At 41.4% G+C, this 23,982-nt stretch overlaps 1 protein-coding gene across 1 annotated transcript in view; it reads right to left on the bottom strand.

Moving 5' to 3' along the window:
• Positions 1 to 23,982, bottom strand: part of nrn1la (neuritin 1-like a) — a 44,438-nt gene that overhangs the window by 19,459 nt on the left and 997 nt on the right. The window lies entirely within an intron of this gene.

The following is a 23,982-nucleotide window of genomic DNA, read 5'->3' as shown; positions in this document are numbered from 1 at the left end:
TCTTTGGTTGTTTACTACACTGTGCATCCTTAAAAAGATGGGTGGAGCTAAGGCTTAAGAGGGTGTGAATGATGTTGAATGGGTGTAGACAAAGAAGGGCTCTCCAGTAGGTGTACCAGAACATTTACGGGTCATTTTCTCAAAAGTGGGGTTACAAGTTTATCAACTTTCATAGCAGAATTGCATTCCCATTCTTATTCAACTTCAGTGTATGATATACCATTTTCTAACTCAGAGTCTCTACTTTTATCCAATGTAAAAAACACCATTTCAAATTTTGCTACATAGGCCCGAATCCATGTGGCGAGTCACATATGTAGTTTATATTTTGAAGAACTTCAAATGTATTAACGGATGTTTTAGTTTGGCAATATATAGGCTATTGTAAACTGTATTTGAGTTTTTCTTGGAATAGAAACACAATAATATAAATCAGTTTAATTAGTAATAAATAATAAAAGATGTGGCAGGTAGCCTGGCGGTTAGGAGCTCTGGGCCAGCAACCGAAAGGTTCAACTCCCTGAGCCGACTCGGTGAAAAATCTGGCCCTTAACCCTGATTGCTCCTATAAATCGCTCTGGATGACTAAAAGCTTTACACGTGCATTGAGCATGGGAAATGCACTCTACAAATTAATATTATTATTAAGACAGAACATACACATGTTAAAGCTTAATTATATAATGGAATACTAGTGGGAATATAGCCATAATATAAACAATAGAAAGGAGAATGGAATGTATTTTAAAAGCCTAAAATTGAAAAATAAATTGAGATGAAGCCACCCCCATGTGGGAATGCTAGTTTTTTTAAAGAATAATAATTCTTACAGTGTCTTTTGTGCGATTGTATTTTATTTGATTGTAGAAAGAAAATAAATAGGTGGCCAGAATGGTGCAATAAACTTTAGTGAATTATTTTAACAGAAAATATATACAAAAGAATACATATTGGAGCAGATCAGCCTGAATATCAGGGTGCACAACTGCAACGCGTTTCGACCACAAAGTATATTTAATGATCCATGTTCAATTCACTTGGGTTTATTGACCCAGCTAGGGATAGGTACTACAGACAGGTGTTGAAAGACATATTGTAAGGGAGTGTGTTACTGGTGGCAGGGAAGTCAGGCGCAGGATAGCAAAACTGGGTAATCAATGGAGCAGTTTTATTCCTAAAACCACCGGAAGTCAGAACAACAAACAAATGGATACAAAACCCATCGCGCACCAGAGAAAACGTGCACATGCACTTACAATAAACAATTCTGCACAAAGACATGGGGGGGAACAGAGGGTTAAATACACAACATGTAATGAAGGAATTGAGACCAGGTGTGGGAAGACAAGACAAAACAAAAGGAAAATGAAAAGTGGATCGATGTTGGCTAGAAGACCGGCGACGCCGACCGCCGCCCGAACAAGGAGAGGAACCGACTTCGGCAAAAGTCGTGACACATATCCAAACTATAGGCCTCTATCCCCTATGTCAGGGATAACTTTAACCACTCTGAGAAACAATCCCTTAAACACACCCTAGAGTCAATGTCCTCATCCCCACGGGAATATAATTAGCATAATAAAACAATCACCATAAACGTCTGTCAGTTTAAGCTACTGACTACCTCATGAAGATGGTTGAGAGAATGCCAAGAGTGTGGAAAGCTGGCAAAGGGTGGCTACTTGGAAAAATCTGAAATATCAAATATATTTTGATTTGTTTAACACTTTTGTGGTTACTACATGATTCCACGTGTGTTATGTCATAGTTTTGATGTCTTTACTATTATTATACAATATAGAAAATAGTAGAAATATAGAAAAACCTTTGAAGGAGTAGGTGTGCCCAAACTCGTGACTGGTACTGTACATGTCGACCGTTTTGCTCTACGACCCCCACAAGCGTTTTGGGACTCATCTGTAATTGGTAGAGCCGATCTGCCAAATTCTGTCTGTAGCGTACTAATATGCGTTGTATGGGTTAATAGCAGTAAGGCCAAATAAAAAATGTCATAAAATCATTCTTGTTGAATTTTTGATATACTCAGAGGGGTCTTAAACTTCTAAATCAAATAGCTAAATGATCTTTGGTACCACCTTCTTAAAACAATTCCATGTAGCTTAGTAGACCCCCCCCCCCCAGTCGGATTCAAATGCCCTAATTGATAAATATACCCCTATGTATTGTGATACTTATGTTTACCAAAGACTCCACAATTAGACATTAGTTCAACTTCTTCCTGCTAATAAAAACGACTCCACACAACGTTTTTGTCCAAATAATCCATGCACACCTCAGAATGTTTTTGCCCAGCATGTTTGAAATTGCCTAATCGGTTTGTGTCAGCATGCGCAGAGTAGTACGGTAGTAATCGTTTATTATTATTATTATTACTGCTACTACTGCATGAGGCTATAAAACTGAGTAGTACGGTAGTAATCGTTTATTATTATTACTGCTACTACTGCATGAGGCTATAAAACTGAGTAGTACGGTAGTAATCGTTTATTATTATTATTATTACTGCTACTACTATTATTATTACTGCTACTACTGCATGAGGCTATAAATTATTATTACTGCTACTACTGCATGAGGCTATAAAACTGAGTAAGTTGATTATTATTATTACCTACTACTGCAATATAAAACTGCAAGTTTATTATTATTACTGACTTTGAGGCTTAAAACTGAGTAGTACAACTGCTACTTCATGAGGCTATAAAACTGAGTAAATCCATCTATAAAACTGCCAAAGCAAGTTGATCCCTGCAATGCAAGGATTTATTTTGCAACCCTTCCCCCAAATCCATCTATTACCCATAGTTCTCCCTCTCATGCGTTCCTTATCGAGGATGCTTTCAGATCAATATCTTTGGCATTGCCTTTTTTCTATTGGTTTCATTGCCTGTTTCAAATGCTATTGTCTTGTCATTTGCCTAGGATTTTTTGTTCTTGGTCAAACGGACAAGAGACAGCCCCATTTCTTCACAAACGGTCTCCGACCAGAAAAAAACGATATTTTGGTTGAGATTTATCCGGACATTATTTCAAGACGTACAGCTATAGAATATACATCGCCTTCGTGATCAATTTGATCGATTATTAACGTTTATTAATACCTAAAGTTGCATTACAAAAGTATTTCGAAGTGTTTTGTGAAAGTTTATCGTCAACTTTTTTAATTTAAAAAAATGATGTTACGTTATAAGACGGTGTTTTTTTCCTTGATCACAGTCTTCATAGATCGATATCTAGGCTATATATTTGGACCGATTTAATCGAAAAAAAAATACCCAATAGTGATGTTTATGGGACATCTAGGAGTGCCAACAAAGAAGATGGTCAAAGGTAGTGAATGTTTTATATTTTATTTCTGCATTTTGTGTAGCGCCGACAATGCTAATTATTTTGTTTACGTCCCCTGCGGGTCTTTAGGGGTGTTGCATGCTATCAGATAATAGCTTCTCATGCTTTCGCCGAAAAGTATTTAAAAAATCTGACTTGTTGGCTGGATTCACAACGAGTGTAGCTTTAATTCAGTACCCCGAATGTGTGTTTTAATGAACGTTTGAGTTTTAACGAGTGCTATTAACATTTAGCGTAGCGCATTTGCATTTCCAGATGTCTAGATGGGACGCATGCGTCCGGGGTCGACTCAAGAGGTTAACCCGTTGTTGTTGTCTTAGCTGTTTACCCTTGTTGTCTTACCCGTTGTTGTCTTAGCTCTCCCAATCAACACCTGTGATTGCTTTATGCCTCTCTCTAATGGCTATATGTCTTGTATACTGTTGTTTCGGGTAGCTCTCATTGTTTAATTTTACTGCGGAGCCCCTAGTCCCGCTCAACATGCCTTAGATAGCTCCTTTGTCTCACCCACCACACATGCAGAGACCTCACCTAGCTTAACTGGCGCCTCCAGAGATGCAGCCTTTCTCAGCGTCACTCAATGCCTAGGTTTCCCTCCACTGTACTCGCACCCTACCATAACCTTGTATTACATTATGCCTGAATCTATCCTACCACGCCCAGAAATCTGCTTTTTTATTCTCTGTTCCCAAAGCACTAGATGACCAGTTCTTATAGCCTTTAGCCGTAACCTCATCCTACTCCTCCTCTGTTCCTCTGGTGATGTAGAGGTTAACCCAGGTCCTGTGGGTCCCCAGGCGCTCTCATTTGTTGACTTCTTTAACCGTAAAAACCTTGGGTTCATGAATGTTAACATCAGAAGCCTCCTCCCTAAGTTTGCTTTATTCACTGCAACACTCTACTCAGCAAATTGAATGCAGTCTATCACAGTGCCATCCGTTTGGTCACCAAAGCCCCATATACCACCCACCACTGCGACCTGTATGCTCTCGCTGGCTTGTCGTCGCTACATATTCATCGCCAAACCTACTGGCTCCAGGTCATCTATAAGTCTTTGCTAGGTAAAGTTCCACCTTATCTCAGCTCACTGGTCACCATAGCAACAACCACCCATAGCACACACTCCAGCAGGTATATTTGACTGGTCATCCCCAAAGCCAACACCTCCTTTGACAGCCTCTCCTTCCAGTTTTCTGCTGCCAATGACTGGAACGAATTGCAAAAATCACTGAAGTTCGAGACTTATATCTCCCTCACTAACCTTAAGCATCAGCTGTCAGAGCAGCTTACTGATCGCTGCAGCTGTACACAGCCCATCTGTAAATAGCCCATCCAACTACCTACCTCATCCCCATATTTGTTTTTTGTTTTTCTGCACACCAGTATTTATACTTGCACATCCTAATCTGCACATCTATCACTCCAGTGTTAATTGCTCAATTGTAATTACTTTGCCACTATGGCCTATTTATTGCCTTACATCCTTACTTCATTTGCACACACTGTATATAGATTTTCTATTGTGTTATTGACTGTACGTTTGTTTATCCAATGTATACCTCAGTGTTGTTGTTTTTTGTCGCACTGCTTTGCTTTATCTTGGCCAGGTCGCAGTTCTAAGTGAACGAAGGACTCCAGCAACCATTACACGGTCTGAAAAGCTGCATAACAAATGAGGCCTAATTAGACAAAATAACAATTAAGTCATTCAAATAAGATAAGTCGTACAAACGACTTACTATCTCGTTTGAAAATTGTAGTATCTTGTTTTTTTACTAAGTCGTTGAAACAATATACTAAGTCCTTCAAATGAAATACTAAGTCGTTCAAATGAGATAATTCCAATAACTCCAGGGAATATCAGTAGCCTAGTCAAACTGCTTCGCTCGCTGACAAACATGAGGTAGACGGTCTGTTCCTGATCTACACGGCACCTTCAACATTCAAATGCTAAATTGGCTTGTGCGATATTAGGCTTTATTTGTTGAATGACAAACTATGTAATTTGCTAAGTTATTGTTATCTATGTGCTGTTAAAAATGTTGTTTTACTAGAATAAAAGAAAGCTACCAGATAATCAACTCTGGCTATTGGCTACCTGCTGAACGGGGCTTACAATAGATTTGTTTTGAATTTTCGGGTTCACCATCAGCAATAGTTTTGGTCATTTTTCTTTAAAAATCATTGTACATCATCATTTTTAGATGATGACGGGGTAAAGTTGATCATTTCATAACAAGGACAGAAATCACTTTGTGAGGTGCACTGGATGGCAAAAGTGGGATGAGAAAAGCTAAAAACAAAACACCCAAATGCTCAAAACCATTCGATTTTGAGATGGAGGTGAAATCCAAAGTTGTGATATATATTCATTGTCTGTGTCATAGTTAATAAGTAAACCATGCTGAAACACTAGCTCAAACACAATCTGCAAAAATGACAAGTTAATTAGTGGGTGATGGTGATAAAAAATAAATAAACGTAGGCTACATTGTTTCACCTAATCTGATAGTAGTGTGGTGGTCTCCCTTTTCTAATCAAACTAAATATTTTCAAACTAAAACAAATTGTTCCTATATATCGTATCGGAGCGCATGTATCTAAACACGAATTGAATCGTCAAGAAAGGGAAAGATGCAAATCCCTGTCATTTATCATTCATTTACAAGTCCCAAAATGTATGTAACAAGTAAGGATTCCATCTTTAAGCCTACTATATCTCTTGAACTCTCTCGGTTTTTCTATTGACTGCCTTGCCTGGTTCACCAACTACTTTGCAGACCGAGTTCAGTGTGTCAAATCGGAGGGCATGTTGTCCAGTCCTCTGGCAGTCTCTATGGGGGTGCCACGGGGTTAAAATCTCGGGCCGACTCTTTTCTCTGTATATTTCAATGATGTTGCTCTTGCTGCGGGCGATTCCCTGATCCACCTCTACACAGATGACACCATTCTGTATACTTCTGGCCCTTCCTTGGACACTGTGCTATCTAACCACCAAATGAGCTTCAATGCCATACAACACTCCTTCCGTGGCCTCCAACTGCTCTTAAACGCTAGTAAAAACCAAATACATGCTTTTCAACTGTTCACTGCCTGCACCCGCACGCCCGACTAGCATCACCACCCTGGATGGTTCCGACCTAGAATATGTGGACAAATATAAGTACCTAGGTGTCTGGCTAGACTGTAAACTCTCCTTCCAGACTCATATCAAACATCTCCAATCTAAAATCAAATCTAGAGTCGGCTTTCTATTTCGCAACAAAGCCACCTTCACTCACACCTCCAAACTTAACCTAGTAAAACTGACTATCCTACCGATCCTTGACTTCGCGATGTCATCTACAAAATAGCTTCCAATACTCTACTCTGCAAACTGGATGCAGTTTATCACAGTGCCATCCGTTTTGTTACTAAAGCACCTTATACCACCTACCACTGCGACCTGTATGCTCTCGTAGGCTGGTCCTCGCTACATATTAGTCGCCAGACCCACTGGCTCCAGGTCATCTACAAGTCCATGCTAGGTAAAGGTCCGCCTTATCTCAGTTCACTGGTCATGATGGCAACACCCACCCGTAGCACGTGCTCCAGCAGGTGTATCTCACTGATCATCCCTAAAGCCAACACCTCATTTGGCCGCCTTTCCTTCCAGTTCTCTGCTGCCTGTGACTGGAACGAATTGCAAAAATCGCTGAAGTTGGAGACTTTTATCTCCCTCACCAACTTTAAACATCTGCTATCTGAGCAGCTAACCAATCGCTGCAGCTGTAGATACATAGTCCATCGGTAAATAGCCCACCCAATTTACCTACCTCATCCCCATACTGTTTTAATTTATTTTATTTTCTGCTCTTTTGCACACCAGCATCTCTTCCTGCACATGACCATCCGATCATTTATCACTCCAGTGTTAATCTGCTAAATTGTAATTATTTGCCTTCCTCCTCATGCCTTTTGCACACAATGTATATAGACTCTTTTTTTCTTTTTTCTACTGTGTTATTGACTTGTTTATTGTTTACTCCATGTGTAACTCTGTGTTGTTGTCGGTTCACACTGCTATGCTTTATCTTGGCCAGGTCGCAGTTGTAAATCAGAACTTGTTCTCAACTTGCCTACCTGGTTAAATAAAGGTGGGAAAAAAATTGAAAAGAAAAATTGAAAAAAAAAAAATGTCTTCCCCTCTCTCTCTAAAGGGAGAAAATACTTGCCAAGTAACTATTTCTCTGGCTCAGAAGTGCTTCAAGGGCACAGATGAAGAGAGAAAAGACATTTAATGTGCAAGCTTCTTTCATATTAATTCTTTAGCACACTGTTTAATAAACACAAACACACACTCAAGCACCAAAACACATAAACATACACACACTTTAACAACATGAACACATCACATGGACACAGAAACACCACACACACTCACTCCTCTATATCTCCTCCAACTCCATGCCCCATGGGAGTGTTGTTGCTATGGCGGTGGAGGGTGTAGGGATCTCTGGGCGGCTGCATCCCCCTCTTCTCCCCTCCCCTCCCCTCAGCAGAGTCTGAGCGCTACCTTTGATCACAGGCAGATGAGACATGGCTGCTCCAATAACCCTCACTAACAAAAATCACTGTTTTCTGCTCCAAAAAACAGATAAGAAAAAGACATAAAGCCAATGAGATGGGACTGCCTTTTGATTACAATCAGTGATGGTGTCCTACTTGAGACAGTTAAGATATAAGGGCTCCATAATTCTGTCTGACACAAAAGACTACTCAGATACTCACAGAAAGGCCAGAAAAAAGGCTGTGAAAGATGCACAAGAATCCCATCTGTCATCCAGTGTGTTAGGAGTTCTTCTGAATAAAACAGATATCTTTTAAGAGCGGCTGCCCCTAAAAATCTACTTCCCGCTTTGATTGTGGCCTACATGTGACATCGATATGAGTCAGAAACACTTATTCTAGTGTCATAAATGACTCCAAAGTGTAAATAGGATAAATTTGGCCATAAAGTCAGTCTTGTCCAAAACTGAGATTTGCAAGGTGATAGAAAAATATTCTGTGTCACGGAATGAATGGTACCATAACAGTTTTCCTTGGGTTGGGTTTATTTCAATTGTACCCAGATGCCCACAGATGGTCGCGCCGTTGGGGCTAGTTAGGGACCATCCGTAAATTACCAATGTACTTAGGACAATATTTAATAAATGTCAACAGATCCAAATATAAATTACTTAAAAACCTCAAACCATCTATAAATTGTAGAATGCATAGACAAATATTGAAAGCATTTATTGAGACTAACTAAAAGATGTGCAACATGAAAATATTGTCCCATTTAGATTTTGTAATTTATTGACGGTCCCTAACTAGCCCCAGAGATATCAAACCAACTTTGCCACAGTCGCACACTAGCCAGCTGAAGCTAATCTGTGAAAGAAGTACACAGTTAATCACCCTAAGTGGCTTCAAGCACAAGACCTGGTTGGACTGTTTCAAGTTATCTAGAAGGGTGACAAACTGTGTACTGTTTTGGCAGAGTGAATGTACAAACATTCAGACATCAGTAGAACATGAGAAAGTAGTTAAGCTATATACAGGGTCAGTTCCAGGGTCAGTGCCAATACCATATTTACAATGTGCAGGGATACTAGAGTGGTATGGGTAGATATGTATAGAGGTAAGGTGACTAGGCTTCAGGACATATGATAAACAGACTAGCAGCAGCGTATATGATGATTGCATGTGAGAGCACTGTCCAGAATAACAATATTTGATTGTCAGAACAGTTCAAATCATATTGGCCACATACATATATTTAGCAGATGTTATTGCTGGTGTAGCGAAATGATTGTGTTTCTAGCTCCAACAGTGCAGTAATATCTAACCATTCACAACAATGCACACGGAGTGGAGTGGCATTGACTAGAATAAGAGTAGAATATAGTATATACGTATGAAATTAATATGTAAACATTAAACCTCTTGAGTGTAGGGGGGAAGTATTTTGATGTTTGGATGAAAAACATACCCAAATGAAACGGCCTATTTCTCAGGCCCAGAATCTAGAATATGCATATAATTGTCAGATTAGGATAGAAAACACTCTAAAGTTTCCAAAACTGTATTGTCTGTGAATATAATAGAAAACCTGAGTAAAATCCAACCCGGAAGTGCTGTTTTTCCTGAAAGCTCCCTGTTCCATTGCCTGCCTTCGCTCCATTTAAAGGGATATCAACCAGATTCCTTTTCCTATGGCTTCCCCATGGTGTGAACAGTCTTTAAGACATAGTTTCAGGCTTTTATTTTGAAAAAATTAGCGAGAAAGATCACATCGCGTCATTGTATGGCTGGGTGCCAGCAGCGTTTTGCATGCGCAACAGCTTGGAGCAGACATTTTCTCTCTCTCTCCTATTGAAGAAGCTACATTCCCGGTTGAAATATTATCGATTATATTTTGTCAAAACAACCTGAGGATTGATTATAAAATATGTATAATAATTTGACATGTTTCTACGAACTTTACGGATACTATTTGGAATTTTCGTCTGCTCCGTCGTGACTGCTCGAGCCTGTGGATTTCTGAACATAACACGCCAACCAAATGGAGGTATTTTGGATATGAAAATAATCTTTATGGAACATAAGGAACATTTATTGTGTAACTGGGAGTCTCGTGAGTGCAAACATCCGAAGATCATCAAAGGTAAGTGATTCATTTTATTGCTTTTCTGACTTTCAATCCCAATCTAATTGGCTGCTAGCTGTTTGTAATGTTTTATCTACTGAGAGAGATGTCCTTACATAAACGCTTGGTATGCTTTCGCCGAAAATCTTTTTTGAAATCTGACATGCCAGGTGGATTAACAACAAGTGAAGCTGTGTTTTGCTATATTGCACTTGTGATTTCATGAAAATAAAATATTTTTAGTAATTTAATTTGATTTTGGTGCTCTGCATTTCAGCGGATGTTGACGAAAATGATCCCGGTAACGGGATGGGTGCATCAAGTGACCAGTGATTCCTATGTACAGAGGACAGCAGCCTCTAAGGTGTAGGGATGAGTACCGGGTGGTAGTCGGCTAGTGATGGCTATTTAACAGTCTGATGGCCTTGTGATAGGGGCTCCCGAGTAGCGCAGCAGTCTAAGGCATTGCATCTCAGTGTCACGACAGACTGTGGTTCAATTCCAAGCTGTATCACAACCAAGCATGATTTGGAGTCCCATAGGGCAGTGCACAATCGGCCCAGTTTTGTCCAACATATTGGAAATAAGAATTTGTTCTTAACTGACTTGCCTAGTCAAATAAAGGTTAAATAAAAAATGTAATAAAAGTCCCCATGAGTGACAGAACACTGAGCCAATCACGGCCCCACCTGACCTGAATGATGGGTCGCCACGGATCATTTGCAAACAAAGAATGTGTTTCGTTAGTCCGCCAGGTCAGAGGTAGTACGGATGACCAGGGATGTTCTCTTGATAAGTGCGTGAATTAGACTATTTTCCTGTCCTGCTAAGCATTCAATACTTTCGGTAATCAGAATAAAAATTACATAATTTTCTTTAGGAATGTAGTGAAATGCCTCCCGAGTGGCGCAGTGTTCTAAGACACTGAATCACAGTTGCTAACTGTGCCACTAGAGATCCTGGTTCGCGTCCCCATGAGGCAGCGCACAGTTGGCCCAGCGTCGTCCAGGTTAGGAGAGGATTTGGTCGGCAGGGATGTCCTTGTCCTATCGCGCTCTAGCGACTCTTATGGCTGGCCGGGTGCATGCACGCTGACATGGTCGCCAGGTGTACAGTGTTTCCTCTGACACATTGGCGTGGCTGGCTTCCGGGTTAAGCGGGCATTGTGTCGAGAAGCAGTGCAGCTTGGTTGGGTTGTGTTTCGGAAGACGCATGGCTCTCGACCTTCGCCTCTCCCGAGTCCGTACAGGAGTTGCAGCGATGAGACAAGACTGTAACTACCAATTGAATGCCACGAAATTGGGGAGACAAAGAAGTTCAAATAAAATAATTAATAATAAAAGTAATGTAGTGAGTTTAAAAGTTGTCAAAAATACAAATAGTAAAGTACAGATACCCCCCGAAAACTATTTAAGTAGTACTTTCAAGTATTTTCAAGTATGTTGTACTTTGCAACTATTTTCACATTGTAAAAAACACTGAACATATGTGATACTATAGCACTTCTGTCATCATAATGTGCTTTGAGAGACTAGTCAAGGATCATATCACCTCCACCCTACCTGACACCCTCGACCCACTCGAATTTGCTTACCACCTCAAGAGGTCCACAGACGACGCAATCGCCTTCACACTGCACACTGTCCTATCCCATCTGGACAAGAGGAATACCTATGTAAGAATGCTAATCAGTCTGTGTGGGTGGACCATTTCAGTTTGTGATGTGTACACCGAGGAACTTACAAATTTCCACCTTCTCCATTGCTGTCCCGTCGATGTGGATGGGGGGATGCTCCCTCTGCTGTTTCCTGAAATCCACGATCATCTCCTTTCTTATGTGAAAAAATGGCGCCGGAAGAAATGGCAGCATCTTTACGGGCGCCCAACCAATTGTGCAATTATGTGTTTTTCTTGCGTTATTTGTAACTTATTTTGCACATAATGTTTCTGCAACTGTATCTTACGGCAAAAAAAGAGCTTCTGGAAATCAGGACAGCGATCACTCACCTCGGATTAGACAAAGAGTTTATCTTCAACAAACAAGACGCACAAGACATTCTCCAAACACCCAGCAGGGCCGACATCCCATTATTTGCAAGAGGAAGCGACGCAGGTACAGAGGACAAAGTGCCGGATGTCTGGTCAGGACCCGGAAAAGGCAAGTGGGAAAGCTGCCGTTACCGTCAATGCTACGCGTCAACATGCAATCATTGGACAATAAACTAGACGAGGTACGATCACAAATATCCTGCCAACGAGACATCAAAAACTGTAATATCCTATGTTTCACGGAATCGTGGCTGAATGACAATATGGATATTCAGCTAGAAGGACACACGCTGCACCGGCAAGATAGAACAGCACACTCCGGTAAGACGAGGGGGGGGGCGGTCTGTGCATATTTGTAAACAACAGCTTGTGCACGAAATCTAAGGAAGTCTCTAGATTTTGCTCGCCTGAAGTAGAGTATATTGTGATAAATTGCAGGCCACACTACTTTCCTAGAGAGTTTTCAGCTATACTTTTTGTGGCTGTTTATTTACCACCACAGACAGATGCTGGCACTAAGACCGCACTCAGTCAGCTGTATAAGGAAATAAGCAAACAGGAAACCACTCACCCAGAGGCGGCGTTCCTAGTGGCCGGAGACTTTAATGCAGGGAAACATATCAGTTCAACCAAATTTCCATCAACATGTTAAATGTGCAACCAGAGGGAAAAAATTATAAATCACCTGTACTCCACACACAGAGACACGTACAAAGCTCTCCCTCGCCCTCCATTTGGTAAATACGACCACAACTCTATCCTCCTGATTCCTGCTTACAAGCAAAAAGTAAAGCAGGAAGCACCAGTGACTTGGTCTATAAAAAAGTGGTCAGATGAAGCAGATGCTAAACTACAGGACTGTTTTGCTCTCACAGACTGGAATATCTTCCGGGATTCTTCCGATGGCATTGAGGAGTACACGACATTAGTCACTGGCTTTATCAATAAGTGCATTGAGGACGTCGTCCCCACAGTGACTGTACCTATATACCCCAACCAGAAGCCATATAGCTGCCACTTTCGAGGTGTGGGACTCTAACCCAGAAGCTTACAAGACATCCTGCTATGCCCTGCGACGAACCATCAACCAGGCAAAGCGTCAATACAGGGCTAAGATTGAATCATACTACACCGGCTCTGACGATCGTCTTATGTGGCAGGGCTTGCAAACTATTACAGACTACAAAGGGAAGCACAGCCACGAGCTACCCAGTGACACGAGCCTACCAGACGAGCTAAATCACTTCTATGCTCACTTCGAGGCAAGCAACACTGAGGCATGCATGAGAGCATCAGCTGTTCCGGACGACTGTGTGATCACGCTCTCCGTAACCGACGTGAGTAAGACCTTTAAACAGGTCAACATACACAAGGCTGCAGGGCCAGACGGATTACCAGGACATGTGCTCTAGACATGTGCTGACCAACTGGCAGGTGTCTTCACTGACATTTTCAACATCTCCCTGGTTGAGTCTGTAATACCAACATGTTTCAAGCAGACCACCCTAGTCCCTGTGCCCAAGAACACAAAGGCAACCTGCCTAAATAACTACAGACCCGTAGCACTCACGTCCGTAGCAATGAAGTGCTTTGAAAGGTTGGTAATGGCTCACATCAACACCATTATCCCAGAACCCCTAGACCCACTCCAATGTGCATAACGCCCAAACAAATCCACCGATGATGCAATCACTATTGCACTCCACACTGCCCTTTCCCACCTGGACAAAAGGAACACCTATGTGAGAATGCTATTCATTGACTACAGCTCAGCGTTCAACACCATAGTGCCCTCAAAGCTCATCACTAAATTAAGGATCCTGGGACTAAACACTTCCCTCTGCAACTGGATTCTGGACTTCCTGACGGGGCCGCCCCTAGGTGGTGAAGGTAGGTAGCAACACATCTTCCACGCTGATCCTCAACACTGGAGATCCCCAGGGGTGTGTGCTCAGTCCCCTCCTGTACTCCCTGTTCACCCACGACTGCATGGCCAGGCACGACTCCAACACCATCATTAAGTTTGAAGATGACACAACAGTGGTAGGCCTGATCACCGACAATGACGAGACAGCCTATAGAGAGGCAGTCAGAGACCTGGCCGGGTGGTGCTAGAATAACAACCTATCCCTCAACGTAACCAAGACTAAGGAGATTATTGTGGACTACAGGAAAAGGAGGACCGAGCACGCCCCCATTCTCATCGATGGGGCTGTAGTGGAGCAGGTTGAGAGCTTCAAGTTCCTTGGTGTCCACATCAACAACAAACTAGAATGGTACAAACACACCAAGACAGTCGTGAAGAGGGCACGACAAAGCCTATTCCCTCTCAGGAAACTAAAAAGATTTGGCATGGGTCCTGAGATCCTCAAAAGGTTCTACAGCTGCAACATCAAGAGCATTGCATCACTGCCTGGTACGGCAATTGCTCTGCCTCTGACCGCAAGGCACACAGAGGTTAGTGCGTACAGCCCAGTACATCACTGGGGCTAAGCTGCCTGCCATCCAGGACCTCTACACCAGGCGGTGTCAGAGGAAGGCCCTAAATTGTCAAAGACCCCAGCCACACCAGTCATAGACTGTTCTCTCTACTACTGCATAGCAAGTGGTGCCGGAGTGCCAAGTTTAGGACAAAAAGGCTTTCCAACAGTTTTTACCCCCAAGCCATAAGACTCCTGAACAGGTCATCAAAGGGCTACTCTGACTATTTGCATTGTGTGCATCCCCAAACCCCTCTTTTATGCTGTTGCTACTCTCTGTTTATCATATATGCATAGTCACTTTAACTATACATTCATGTACATACTACCTCAATTGGGCCAGCCAACCAGTGCTCCCACACATTGGCTAACCGGGCTTTCTGCATTGTGTCCCACCCACCACCTGCCAACCCCTCTTTTACGCTACTGCTACTCTCTGTTCATCATATGTACATAGTCACTTTAACCATATCTACATGCACATACTACCTCAATCAGCCCGACTAACCGGTGTCTGTATGTAGCCTCGCTACTTCTTTAGCCTCGCTACTGTATATAGCCTGTCTTTTACTGTTGTTATATTTCTTTACCTACCTATTGTTCACCTAATACCTTTTTTGCACTATTGGTTAGACCCTGTAAGCAAGTATTTCACTGTAAGGTCTACACCTGTTGTATTCAGCACACATGACAAATAAACTTTGATTTGATTTGAAACTACCTGCCCTCCAGGACAGCTACAGCACCCGATGTCACAGGAAGGCCAAAAAGATCATCAAGGACAACAACCACCCAAGCCACTGCCTGTTCACCCTGCTATCATCCAGAGGTCAGTCCAAGTGTATCAAAGCTGGGACCGAGAGACTGAAAAACAGCTTCTATCTCAAGGCCATTAGACTGTTAAACAGCCATCACTAACATAGAGTGGCTGCTGCCAACATACAGACTCAAACCTCTGGCCACTTTAATAAAATTAATAAATGGATTTAATAAATGTATCACTAGTCAATTTGAATAACGCCACTTTAAAAATGTCTACATATCTTACATTACTCATCTCATATGTATATATTGTATTCTATACCATCCACTGCATCTTGCATATGCCGCAAGGCCATTGCTCATCCATACATTTATATGTACATATTCTTATTCATCCCTTTACATTTGTGTGTGTGTAACAAGCATTTCGCTACACTCACATTAACATCTGCTAACCATGTGTATGTGACCAATCAAATTTGATTTGAACATTTGAAACATCTTTATCCTTTTGTAACCTTTATGAGTGCAATGTTTACTGTACATGTTTTTTTTAATGCTTTTTCTTTCTTCTCACTTTTGTTTATTGTTTATTTCACTTGCATTGGCAATGTAAAATAGATTTCCCAAGCCAATAATGCCCCTTTGAATGGAATTGAATTAAGAGAGAGAGAGAGAGTGAGTGATTGATAGAGAGAGTAATGCCCCACTCAGGTAGGATCATCTTTCAGAACTGGCACTGTAGTATGTGGATGATTATTCCCAGTGATTTCCCGGTCTGTTTCTTCTTCTCACACCACTCCCTGACAAAAGTCAAATGGAAGACCAGGCTGTGAATTCATAGTTTCATCCCTATGGTGAAAACATGGCTTCAAATAAAGACTTACAAGCTATCTCTGTTTATCTGGCAATCTTGTGTGTTGTTGAAGGGGTGGTATACAACCAAGACAGAATTAGTGGTATAATTAGATTTAATCTATTATATTATCAATTTCAACCCCATGTAACTGCTTTATACTTTAACCTAAGATCTACTGACAGCCCATTATTTATATTAAATACATTTCATCAATCAAATGCATTTCATTGTTTAATAACATCATGCTGAGATATAACCAGGAATCCCACCATTGACTAACATAAAAAAGATGGAAAAATCTTAAAACTGCTTAAAACATTCAGGACTCTGTCGCACGCGCAGCCCTTGGGAAGAAACCTTACGAAACAAGAAAACCCCAATATTTTTAAGTCTCTCTGAAAGATCATGCTAATTTTGTGTATTTGGTCCGTTCTTTAAAATAAAAAAATGATTGGCTACATTTTATATTTTTACTTGATTGTAGTCCAACTGCAGAGGATACAAATGTCCTTCTCCAAATATACACTAAGTATACCAAACATTTGGAACACTTTCCTAATATTGAGTTCCCCCCCCACTTTTGCCCTCAGAACAGTCTCAATTTGTTGGGACATGGATTCGACAAGGTGTTGAAAGCGTTCTACAGGGATGCTGACCTATGTTAACTCCAATGCTTCACACAGTTGTGTCAAGTTGGCTGGATGTCCTTTGGGTGGTGGACCATTCTTGGTACACACAGGAAACTGTTGAGCGTGAAAAACCGTGTTCAAAGGCACTTAAATCTTGTGTCTTGCCCATTCACCAAACATTGCATTCCACAGTAAGAACCTCATACTAATGGTCAAGCATGGTGGTGGTAGTGTGATGGTTTGGGGATCCTTTGCTGCCTCAGCACTTGGCGACTTGCCTTAACAGAAGGAACCATGAATTCTGCACTGTATCAAATAATTCAAAAGGAGAATGTCAGGCCATCAGTCTGTGAACTGAAGCTGAAGCACAGCTGGGTCATGCAGCAAGACAATGATCCAAAACACACAATGAGATCTACATGAAAATGGCTAAAAAGCAACAAATTTGAATTTTGGAATGGCATAGTCTAAGTCCAGACCTAATCCCAATTGAGATGTTGTGGCAGGACTTGAAATGATCAAATCATGCTTGAAAACCCACAAATGTCGCTGAGTTAAAGCATTTCTGCATGGAAGAGTTGGCCAGAATTCCTCCACAGCGACGTGAGAGACTGATCAACAACTACAGGAATCGATTACCGTAGTTGGGGTCATTGCAACTAAATGTGGCACAAACAGTTATTGAGTGTAAGAGGGCAATTACTTTTTCACATGGGGCATTGGGTGTTGCATAACTTTTTTTATGAAATACATTTTTTAAAGTATGTAATAGTTGTGTTATTTGTTCACTCAGGTTCCCTTTATCTAATATTAGGTTTTGGTTGAAGATCTGATAAATCAAATCAAATAAAATTTTATTTGGCACATACACATGGTTAGCAGATGTTAATGCGAGTGTAGCGAAATGCTTGTGCTTCTAGTTCCGACAATGCAGTAATAACCAACAAGTAATCTAACTAACAATTCCTAAACTACTGTCTTATACACAGTGTAAGGGGATAAAGAATATGTACATAAGGATATATGAATGAGTGATGGTACAGAGCAGCATAGGCAAGATACAGTAGATGGTATCGAGTACAGTACATACATAAGATGAGTATGTAAACAAAGTGGTATAGTTAAAGTGGCTAGTGATACATGTATTACATAAGGATGCAGTCGATGATATAGAGTACAGTATATACGTATGCATATGAGATGAATAATGTAGGGTAAGTAACATTATATAAGGTAGCATTGTTTAAAGTGGCTAGTGATATATTTACATCATTCCCATCAATTCCCATTATTAAAGTGGCTGGAGTTGAGTCAGTGTCAGTGTGTTGGCAGCAGCCACTCAATGTTAGTGGTGGCTTTTAACAGTCTGATGGCCTTGAGATAGAAGCTGTTTTTCAGTTTCTCGGTCCCAGCTTTGATGCACCTGTACTGACCTCGCCTTCTGGATGATAGCGGGGTGAACAGGCAGTGGCTCGGATGGTTTATGTCCTTGATGATCTTTATGGCCTTCCTGTAACATCGGGTGGTGTAGGTGTCCTGGAGGGCAGGTAGTTTGCCCCCGGTGATGCGTTGTGCAGACCTCACTACCCTCTGGAGAGCCTTACGGTTGAGGGCGGAGCAGTTGCCGTACCAGACGGTGATACAGCCCGCCAGGATGCTCTCGATTGTGCATCTGTAGAAGTTTGTGAGTGCTTTTGGTGACAAGCCAAATTTCTTCAGCCTCCTGAGGTTGAAGAGGCGCTGCTGCGCCTTCTTCACGATGCTGTCTGTGTGAGTGGACCATTTCAGTTTGTCTGTGATGTGTATGCCGAGGAACTTAAAACTTGCTACCCTCTCCACTACTGTTCCATCGATGTGGATAGGGGGGTGTTCCCTCTGCTGTTTCCTGAAGTCCACAATCATCTCCTTAGTTTTGTTGATATTGAGTGTGAGGTTATTTTCCTGACACCACACTAACATTCACTATCAAAAATAAGGGGGCAAATACTTTTTCACAGCATTGTAAGTTCCTCTTATACCTATACATAATAACAGCTCATATTCTACTTTTGTAAATACAAATCCACTCTCAACTCCATTGTTTTGCAATTCAAATGCGATCACTAAAGTACTGTAACAGCATGTTAATACAGTGTTATTACTAGTGTAATTACATCGTTACTTACTACACAGTAAAGGGTTACCTATAATAATTTTGGAAACACTGAGGGAAACAAGAACATGAATGGATGGATACACAGAAAGAAAACACCCATGAAGCAAAGGCTGCAGGCATATAGCTTTGATCAGCATGGCTACAGAGATGGTTACAGACAGTTACACATCCTCAGTGAGTACACTGTCAGCATTCCCTGTTTCCTGTATCCCATATTATTGAAACTGACACAATGGGATCAAAATACATGAAAATGAAGGGGCCAGAGAGATTCTCTCTGAATAAGAGTAATGAGTTGAGCCAACAAGGAGTTAGCCAGCCATCCGTTAGCTTTACATTATTTAACTTAAAGCTTATTAAGAGAATTCCCAATCGAGCTTGAATTAAAGATGAATGTTGAAAAACAGTTTACTTAGCGACTGTTATGTAAAGCAATAAAAAAGTGAGTGAGAGAACAATCTATTATGCATTTATTGAACTTCACCTCAATGCACTAGCATGTCTAGTGCTCTATGACAGACAGGTCGGGCTGGATCGAGTCCTTCATGCACATAGAGTGGAAATGAATTGACTTCCTGGAAGTAGTTAAGCACATGTTGACAGAATGGAAGTTCTGACACACAGAAAAGCGCTGGGTGAGATAGTGACAGAAAACTCTGACACTATGGTAAGTCTCTCTCTTTCTCATAAATTAGCTTCCTGTGCACATTGATCCCTCTCCCCATCATCCCCTCTGATGGTGAGTAAGTGAGAGGCTCATTGTAGTGGACACACGCGCACTGACCCATTCTGGGAGTTAATTTGTTTTTATTGACTAGATAGAACACCTGCGTTTCCAGCTGTAACTTATCATGGTTAGCACAGGCTTCCAAGGAGCTGAGGCTCCATGCTTACAGCCACTCATCAACAGATGGGAACAGGGAGACTTTACATCACTGTCCAACCCTAGTGTCCCCAAAAAACACTCTCGCTGACCTTTGCTGAGCCTTATGGTACACAAGGTTAGATCAGGTGAGTGAGTAGTGAGTACTCCGTAGTTGGTGCATTTCCATACAGGATTTACCTGTGTTTTACCCAAAAGGCTCAGACTTTACTGTTTACATATACGCGGGCCGGTATTCGTGTCTCACTGGGCCATGGCTCCGGCAGACCCGCTCTCACTTGGGGCCAATGCCAGGCCACTGGTACTTTTAGATTCTATTTACATAACAATGACTAACTGGGAACTTTAAGACCTTCTCACAAAGCAACTGTTTATGCAGAGGTTATGAATTCTGCGCTCCACAGTCCTCACAGTCAGTCCTCGCTATGGAAACACAATATCCCTAGTTTTACATAAAGGTGTATACACTAATGTCACACTGGTGTTACAGTCGCAAAGGAGCTAGGTGTGATCTACTGAAGTTGACAGCTATATTCATATTTTTCTCTCCTTCACATCTTTGAAGCAAGAGAGCAAATCAGGGTTTTGATTTAATTTTTTCTTTGATTCTCTTTTCATTTCACTCAAAGAGAACTGAGAATTTCCAATCAATATGCCTCACTCTGAGTTTCTACTATAAGTCCCACAGCAGGCAAACACGTCACACCAAAAGGACACAACGATCCTCTCACTGCAGGGCAGTGTTACCTCCGCTCTTACTCATTTCACCCCTACAACAGACAAGATGAATGAGAACACTCATAGTAGGAGTGCGTGGGTAAAATCACTGCTGAAGCCAGAAAAAAAGCCACATTACAACTTACATGTTGTGATAATTGCATTGTTTGCTCTATAACCTGTTAGCTCATATGCCTTGCGACCGTGAAATATAGGCCTAGGGGGTCGAGACAATAAGACACAGTGGCAGAATAAATTCAACCACACCTTTGTTTCATCACAAAACCAGAGAGCAACTTCTGTCTGGTGAAGTCGACAAAGCATATTGCAAACAGTTACATGACCTACAGCATGGTCAAGCAAGTTAATGTTTCCGAATTTTCGGACCACTAAACTACTATTGATTTAGAACCACGGATAGTTGCCGCAAGTCGCAAAGAAAACTGCCTCCACTACTCCAGCACCATTTCAACATCATCAAATCACCTATGCTTAGTCTAATACAGTTACAACTAAAAGACACCAAAAACAATTTAGTCCAATGTAAGCTAAATATTACGTGGCAGTCCATGGTTCTGATTTCTGTGTGTGTGTGTGTGTGTGTGTGTGTGTGTGTGTGTGTGTGTGTGTGTGTGTGTGTGTGTGTGTGTGTGTGTGTGTGTGTGTGTGTGTGTGTGTGTGTGTGTGTGTGTGTGTGTGTGTGTGTGTGCACGTTCGTGCAAGTAGGAAAAACATGTTGACTCACCCTACAGTACTTCTAGAGGAACGCCAATGCCACCCTTCTCTCCTTCATGTTGATTAAACGGTCTGTCACTCTGTCATTCAGTACATGCTTTTATTTTTTTGTTGTCCTAGGCTACCTGGTTAAAATGCTTGCTCGCTCGCCTAACTTCCTTTCATGGGCAACGTTAGTTAACATTAGTCTTCTACGGCTAGCTACATATTGAACTTCCACCCTCCCCGGCCAGGGGCACAATGTATGAATTAATGGTTGGATCAGAATCACTGTTATAATCATTGGCCAGTAAGGAGAATGAAGTAAAACCACAAGGCCAAATCCCTATCTCCATCCATGGATAATTTAATAAAGCGCCACTGGAGGACAACAACACAATTCAAGTTGTTTCTGTCAATGACGTATATTCTCAATGCGATTTTATGAGTGACGCCAAATCCAAACGGATTTCCCTTCATACTTTTTGGGGTGTGCCAGGACTATTCGCAGTTGACGTCACTCAGTTTAGCACAACGCTAATTGGCTATAATTTTTTACATTTTTTTTTTATCGAGGGAGGCCAAATGCTCACCCGCGGCAACAATGTCATAATCTTTTGGACCAGACAGCATCTGATAGATGGCCTACATATACAGAGGGGCACTGTTTCGCCTGCTCGGACGCTTTCTCCGGTGAGATACATTCAGCCTCTTGCGAATTGAAGGACAATTATGAAACACAGAGAGGAGAAAGATAAAATAATGATTGTGTTTTTTTTCTTAGTCAATATTTTTGGGGAAGCCTGGCTTCATGAATACACGTCAATGAACATTCATGTTCTGATCGAACGACCAATGTTTACCACTGCCAGTTCTTTCTTACAGTACTTCTTATGACTTAGTTACAGTTCATGAAGTGCAAGTTAGTGTACATGCATAGTAAAGATGATATTAATAGGCTTGCTTTGCTGGGAATGATTATCACTATGACTCACGATCTGTTGCAAATATTTCACATATTCCATACATCACTGAGAGCAATTTGTCATATTCCTGGAATTCCCGTGGGAGCTATGTCTCAAGGTGCCATTGCAGGGAACAACGTGTCTTGCATTGATCCTAGACCAGCGGTAGAAAAAGTACCCAATTTTCATACTTGAGTAAAGGTAGACACCTTAATATAAAATGACAAGTAAAAGTCATCCAGTAAAATACTACTTGAGTAAAAGTCTACAAGTATTTGGTTTTAAATATACTTTAAGTATCAAAAGTAAATGTAATTGCTACAATATACTTAAGTATCAACATGTAAAAGTATGAATCATTTCAAATTCCTTATATAAAGCAAACCAGGCGGCAGCATTACATTTTTTAATTTTTAATTTAATTTACGGATAGCCAGGGGCATGCTCCAACACTCAGACATAATTTACAAACGAAGCATGTGTGTTTAGTGAGTTCACCAGATCAGAGGCAGTAGGGATTACCAGGGATTTCTCTTGATAAGTGCATGAATTGGACCATATTCCTGTCCTGCTAAGCATTCAAAATGTAACAAGTACTTCTGGGTGTCAGGGAAAACGTATGGAGTAAAACGTTTTTAAAAATCATTAGGAATGTAGTGAAGTAAAAGTAGTCAGAAATATAAATATTAAAGTACAGATACCCCAAAAACTTTCGAGTATTTTTACACCACTGTCCCAGACCCCCCCCCCAAGTGGGCAACCATAGAATCTGCTGTCTACACAGAACAAAGCACCATGGACATAAGCTGCACTGACCTTGGTGTGATGGGGACCACAGAAGTTATGTTCTTCCTCAATAGCCCGTTAGGAACACAACCACACACAAACTGACACCACTGAATCACACACAACTCAGCAGTGCTAGAGGATACAAGTTCCTGTAACTCAGAACAGAAGTATGTCGGTCTATCCAGAAATACTCATTCTCAGCCTGGACTAGGGGTGAAGAGTCGAGGTGTGTCACGCTCAGCTACTGTTTCATTTCACAGTGTTTGTTTAGGGAGGATGTGGGGAGTGGGTGAGTGTAATTATTTAATTATTGGGGCAGGGCTGATGTGAAGATGTGTGTGGAGAGCTCAGAGGGACGTTGTCTGATTAATCATATGGTGGAGAAATTCAGGTGGAGAAATTAAATTCCTCCCCATGCCTCCCTGTATGCTCCTTAAAGACTGTAAACTCTACAGCAACCAAACCAGAAGCTTAATTTGCAAACAACGGATTCAGGAGAGGTGCTTTATACTGCCTCACTTAATTGTGAAATTGTGGGATAAAGTGGATGCAATTCTCCTGGAGAGCCTGAACCTGATTTAATGAGGAATTAATGTCTGCTCCATATGCCTGTGTACTGCAGTGAACTACCTTTAGAACACTTTCAAACCACGGAGGCATAACTTCTGGAGGGGGGGGGGGGAAGGTAGAGAGAGAGAGAAGTGAGGAGAGTGAGAAATAAGCATATTGGTATGGGATGCTGATTCCAAAGGTTGTGGTGTATGTGCATAAATTAAATTGCATTTTTCTTTTTACACATCATTTTGATGCGAAAATAACAGTTAGAGTTGAGGGATTGCTCTGATCCGCACTGACAGAAAGGAGTATCTAATGATTGTGCGCATCCGGAGGCTCACATGTTTAGATGAGATACTGGACTACTCTCTGGAGAGTCTACC

The sequence above is a fragment of the Oncorhynchus gorbuscha genome, linkage group LG02 (assembly GCF_021184085.1).
Source record: "Oncorhynchus gorbuscha isolate QuinsamMale2020 ecotype Even-year linkage group LG02, OgorEven_v1.0, whole genome shotgun sequence".
Lineage (NCBI taxonomy): Eukaryota > Metazoa > Chordata > Actinopteri > Salmoniformes > Salmonidae > Oncorhynchus > Oncorhynchus gorbuscha.
The sequence above is the reverse complement of the archived record's forward strand: the minus strand, read 5'-3'. Positions and strand labels throughout refer to the sequence as shown.